At 40.2% G+C, this 6,000-nt stretch overlaps 1 protein-coding gene across 1 annotated transcript in view; it reads left to right on the top strand.

The window, feature by feature from the left end:
* The window catches only part of LOC118223930 (SLIT and NTRK-like protein 5), a 396,174-nt gene extending 390,601 nt beyond the window's left edge, over positions 1-5,573 (top strand). Inside the window, exons 3-5 of the transcript XR_004764523.1 lie at positions 3,650-3,772; positions 4,315-4,417; positions 4,851-5,573. The gene's annotated coding sequence lies outside the window, so the exon portion shown is untranslated. The remainder of the gene's footprint in view (positions 1-3,649; positions 3,773-4,314; positions 4,418-4,850) is intronic.
* Positions 5,574-6,000: the final 427 nt, after the last annotated feature.

The following is a 6,000-nucleotide window of genomic DNA, read 5'->3' on the forward strand; positions in this document are numbered from 1 at the left end:
TGTGTGTGTGTGTGCCATGACAATAGTGCTGCTTAGTGTACCCATGTGCAATTCCCATATTTACTCACAACTAAATTAATAATTGAAAAATGAAATGAGATAATGTGGTTGGCTTTGTGATTGGCTTCATGAGGATGTTGTACCAGCATCTTGCTGCAAGAAGACTGAATTGCAGGTTTTGAAAGCTGGTTGTATAAAATCCAAGGCCCTAGCTACAGTTCAGTGGCCTGGGGGTACATTCTAAAATCAGAGAATAATCATTTGTCAGAGTCAATTAATTAATTTGTTGCTGTTAATTATGCAGCCCTATGTATGCACAAAATTAATGAGAGACGTTTGGTCAGAATAATATGGAATATCTGACTCTCTTTATATTTGTAAAAAAAAAAAAAATTATCCACAGGCACTGGCTTTCTGTAGTTTTGTTCTGAATTCATGAAATGTGTGATTGCTCATGTCAAAGCCTGAATGAATGAGGAAAACAAATGAAGTTTGTCAAATTGCACTCAAGTCTATCTGCAAATTCTACTGTGAGCTACAAAAACATTTGGATTCTGAGACCGTAATCATATAAAATGAAGGTAGGGCTTGCTTGAGAGCACGTCCCTATTTATTATTCAACGTACACTGTACAGGCTTCTGGCGACATGAGCTGAACTCTCTGTTGTACAGAATATGTTCAGATAGGCTTATGTGTGGCATACCTGGCAGACATGTTGACAGTACTGGCACTAATGCGATATTGAAGCTAACATTATTTTTAGCTGGAAGCGTCAGAGATGTTAATGGGTGTATCAGTGTACAGAGAGGTCTGCAGCTGCGGGTTCCGGCAGAACACCTTGAACAATATGCTTCCTGTGCCAGAAATGGAAATATTCCCTTACAATGACATTGGCGTGTCTAACAATAATGGCTACAGCCTGGAGTAGTAGTTTCTTTGACACGATGTAAATGCAAAGCCATAAAAAAACACAAGCAGAAGGCATTGTGCAAGTTCCTTAGCTGCATTATTTATGTTCTGCATTAAGGTCATTGATAAAGTCGTGATGCCCTCCAACTCCCCCCCCCCCCCCCCTGTCTTTCTGTACTGTGCCTGCGGAGGAGAGTGGTCATGTAAAAGACGCGGGGTACTTTTCACTACTGCGTTTGTTCAATTGGAAATATGGAAATGAACTGAGAGGGACAGTTCTGTGAGATTTCAATATCACATTTCGCTTTCGGAATATGTGTGATCCGAGTGGGGATCAAACCTTTACAGTTCCAACCTGCACAGGATAAACTTATCCAATATAACCGGTGTAGGCAGAAAATATTGGACAAGATGGCACTGAATTATGTCTTTGGACTCTCTACTCATTTTCTACACTGCTGGTGGAGATGGGAGAGAGAAGCCGGTATGAAACTGACTTCAAGTTCCAGCACACAGCGCTGACTAAGAATGGAAAAAAACCAGCAGCAGGCCAGGGTGAAGTTTGTTTCTGGGTTTTTTTTTAAATTGTCAGCAGAGACATTGGGAAGTTTATGGGATTTATGACACAGCGTGTCATATTTTGTTCCTTTCACAGGGGTAATGGCGAGTGTGTGTTCATGACTTCAGAAATGGAGCCCTCTGCTCAGGATATTTTAAACATAGCAGGCAGCTCTGGTGAAAAGATCCTGTTTTCAGGCCGTAGAGTCCCCCCCTTGCTCCCCCCATCTGAAGTGCCGACCGGAGTCCTGTCTTCGGTGCTAAAGATCATGGCTGGTGGAATGTCCAAAAATAAACATTCGTCACAATGATGGGATCTTTGAACATCAAAGAGAAAGGATTTAGTTTAGAGCTGCATCCAATACAAACATTGTAAGGTATGGTTTTCTGTTTCTATCTCTAATGAAATCATAGGTCTGCACAGGGAAGCAAAAGCAGAGACCCTTTATCACTGGGGAGACAATGCACTGTCTCCATTTCTCCATAGTCCGGCTAAGAATGTGTACAATGATGGATTGTACTCAAACTCAATTTGAATTTAAACCATGATATTCTGGTGATAGAACTAAAAGTAAGCTTAAGCATAGCAGTGATTAAAATGAAAAGTTTAAGAGACTCATATCTGTCTCATAGCAGCATACTGTAAATACAGTATTTTTGTCTGAAGAGAGGGAAAAATGGAAAATAATGGGGGAGGGAGACTATGTATAATTAGTTCAGGAAACCCCCTCTGACCCTTCTATTAGACAGTCCATCACCAAAGGTGTCCAAAGGTGCCCTGACCCACTGTTGTTACTGAAGTTGAAAAATGCATAGCCTGATACTAAATAAATAACTCAGTCAGCATTTTAGATGTGAAAGTATAATGTGTGATACATTTGGAATGAAACATCTCATGGTTTGAGCCTTAAGCTTTCATAGATTTTGGTGATAAACTTTAAGGCAGAGCAAAATACAACATTGCTATCACTTACATTGTAATCTACAGAATTCTAATGTGAAAATGTCTCCTACAGTTATTATACATAAAGAGACATTGATATCAAGAAATCAGTAGATTCATCTCTAAAAACATTTTTTCTAATCTGTTGGGTTTGTTGTGCATTGCAAATAAATACTGTTGGTACTGTAACAGGCATTTTATAAGAAAGCATGTTGCTACTTTTGCATATGTCAGGGTAACAAAATCCTCTTGGTTTCTAACTTTTATCTGAGAAACATTGATGCAAATCTATCTGAGGAACTAGCACATTTTAGATAATTCTCCCACTTGTTTGTGTACACATAGTGTAGCCTTGTTAATAAACTTTTAGAGTCATCTTTACAGAGAGAAGATGATAGACTAAGCACAACAAAAAAAATAACAGCTGCCACGTCTTCGTGAAAGTTTGCATTTTTGAGGACCTTTGCGTTAATTTTGCAAATGTAATTTCCTGCTACAATAGAACACGCTCTTCTCTGCCCCGGCTGAGAAAGACTTACCACTCAAGTTTGCCACCTAGTGGTAAAAACTCTCTAAATTCAGTGACCTTCCCAGTTTCTTGCATCTGTACATCATGTATTAAAACAGGTCTCCTCCCCACATACACACAAATGTATTTGCATTCAAGAGTTGCCTGTTATGTTACATTTATATATAGTCATGAAATCGCAAAATCCACAGCAGCATGCAGTCTGAGGTTGTAGAGATGTTCCAATGACAGTGTTGTTTGTTGTTATTAATGCCCTATCGGTCTTTATCTCTGGTTTGAAGTGTTTGGATATCGAATGCAGGCTCATTCTCAGTGTGTTGGCTGTCTGGGGCCAAGGTCTTTTCCAGTCCTCTCCAACAGTACAGCTCCAGACTTTACAATTGATGGATTACTAATAGGCCTATTCAGGATGCAGTAGGATGGCAGGATGTGAAAAAAAGGCCAAGGCTCTTGATCACACACACACACACACACACACACACACACTCACACATGCAGAACCACAAAAAAACACAAACTTGTACCAATCCCCTCAACACACACACATGCATGCATGCACACACGCGAACATGCACATACACACGCAAAAGCCAACCCTCACAATCACCTGTGCAAGAAAGGGGAAAAACAAAGGTAAGATAAGAACAAAAATGCTGAATAATATCTGTCACTTTGTTATTCATTCCCATTTATGTTTTCCTCTGACTAGTGCACGAGGTCAAGAGGACAGAGCTGATAAGGACCAACCAGGAGCCAAATGTCCTGCCCAAAGCTGAAAAGCGTATTCTTTTCCAAGCTGCAATCTCAGTGGACCAGACCGAAAATGGGAATGGTATGGGGGACCTTATGTTCATATCTGGAAATAAGATAATGTTAACATATTAACATATTACTTGTTACAGGAGACACAGTTTGCCCATTGTATCTGTTCAGTACTATAAAATATGTGTGTGTGTGTGTGTGTGTGTGTGTGTGTGGGGACAGTGAGCTGTATATGTATATACTATATACAGATGTGACAAATTAAAAGTAAAACCAGCATAGGGTATTAGTAAGGTGTTGGGCCACCACGAGCCACCAGAACAGCTTCAATGCGACTTACACCATTCTTCCAGAAGATATTCCTTCATTTAGTGTTTTTGATAATGGTGGTGGAGAGTGCTGTCCACCACCTCTGTCCAAAATCTCCCATAGGCGTTCAATTGGATTGAGATCTGGTAACTGCAAAGGCCATAGCATATGATTCACATCAGTGACCCTTCATGTCCTGTGGATGGGGTACTACTCCCATCAGGATAGAAATGTTTCATCATAGGATAAATGTGATCACTTAGAATAACTTTTTATTGATTTGCAATGACCCTTCCCTCTAAGGGGACAAGTGGATCCAAACCATGCCAGGAAAATGCCCCAGACGGAGCCACCGGACCCACTCGCTGTAGGGGTGAAGCATTCAGGCCTGTACAGTTCTCTTGATGTACGCCACACATGCACTCGCCCACTTGTCGAGAATATGGTGAACAATGTGAACTCATCTGACCATATCACGTTTTTTCCACATCTCTGTAGACCAGTGCCTATGGTTTTTGCACCACTGTACTGTTAAATGTGCATTTGACTTTGTAATGAGGGGTTTATGCACTGCAACCCTACTATAACATTGCTCTCTTTGTAGTTATCGACAGACTGTTCTTGCTAACACAGTCTGATCACGTCCTGAATAGACATTCTCAGCCTGAGCATTTTTGTACATGCCACATAGCATGATAGGATGTTAATTGTTTAATTGTTTCATGCAGTGCACCTGCATGGACGCATCTACAATGTTTATATATGATATTTATGCTTTTAGTATCTCATGGTCTCATTTTAATGTGAAAAAGTCTAACCTAAACTTTATCCTCCATCAGTAAACAAATCTTCAGCAAGAGGCTATATCAGGGCTGTGCTGTACATACCCAACACCAAATTTCACTTCTGGAGCCATCAGCAATCAATCACCAAGCGAGGCATCAGTGATGGAGACATTATCTGCATGTTTTGACCAGGCAAGAAGAAGAAAAAGTCAATATCTGTGCAGAATGCGCATACATTATTCATATTCAGTGCGACCGCATAACACGGATTCGATAAATAAACATTTTCTCAAGCTGAAGAATATCGCAATCACATGCTGCTTTTCTCTTCACCTGTGGTAATCTACTGGAATTCTCCCACTTAAAATTTCACGCTTGTGCTTCTGTGCAAAGGTTCCCCTTTTCTGAACTTTTACACAATTACTGGAATTATTCTGAATGTTCTAAGATGGGGGTTTCTGAGTGGCACTTCCACTTTACACACAATTATGTGGTGCTTTAGAGACAGCCCTTGCATCCTGCACAACATTGCAGACAAACAAACCTGCACATCAGCATGAGAATGAAAGCCTGATGGGTTATGCATGCATTAATATTTCTGATTGTTTTTTTCGGGCATGTATATCACGGTTTAAGTAGAGCATTGGGTTATCAGCTCTACTCACACTGGTGCAGAATGCTAACACTCTCACATTGTGATGTCCCCGGATCGCTTAGTTCAAGAGAGTGGTTGAGCGGAATTTTAAATGCGGTGCTTTAGAAGAATTGTGGAATGCATTAAACAGGTTTTTTTTTGAGGGGGGGGGGGGGGGGGGGGCTGGGTATAATATTGCCACAGTCTCCACAATACAATGTTATCTGTGATAGACCTGGAGCTTTCACCAAAGCTCTGTATTTTTTATTTTTATTTTTTTCTGATGAGAGCTGATAGGGCCATTTTGAAGACACACAATCCATTAGTGTTTATATCTCACCAAGCAAGAAGGAGAATTATTTACTTCACTATTCCCATGTCTAAATTTTGTGAATTACATTGATGAATCTTACATTCCAGCCTTGCTGTAGAGAGATTCACGGTACTGTTGTTTTTAGACTGGTGATTCACATTTGTTTTGCAATGTTAGTTTACTTCTCTTTGATGAAAATGAAACTGCTAGTCAAGTAACATTATTGTAATTATGGAAAGGTCCAGGCTGAAATTTCG

The sequence above is a fragment of the Anguilla anguilla genome, chromosome 3 (assembly GCF_013347855.1).
Source record: "Anguilla anguilla isolate fAngAng1 chromosome 3, fAngAng1.pri, whole genome shotgun sequence".
Taxonomy (NCBI): Eukaryota; Metazoa; Chordata; class Actinopteri; order Anguilliformes; family Anguillidae; genus Anguilla; species Anguilla anguilla.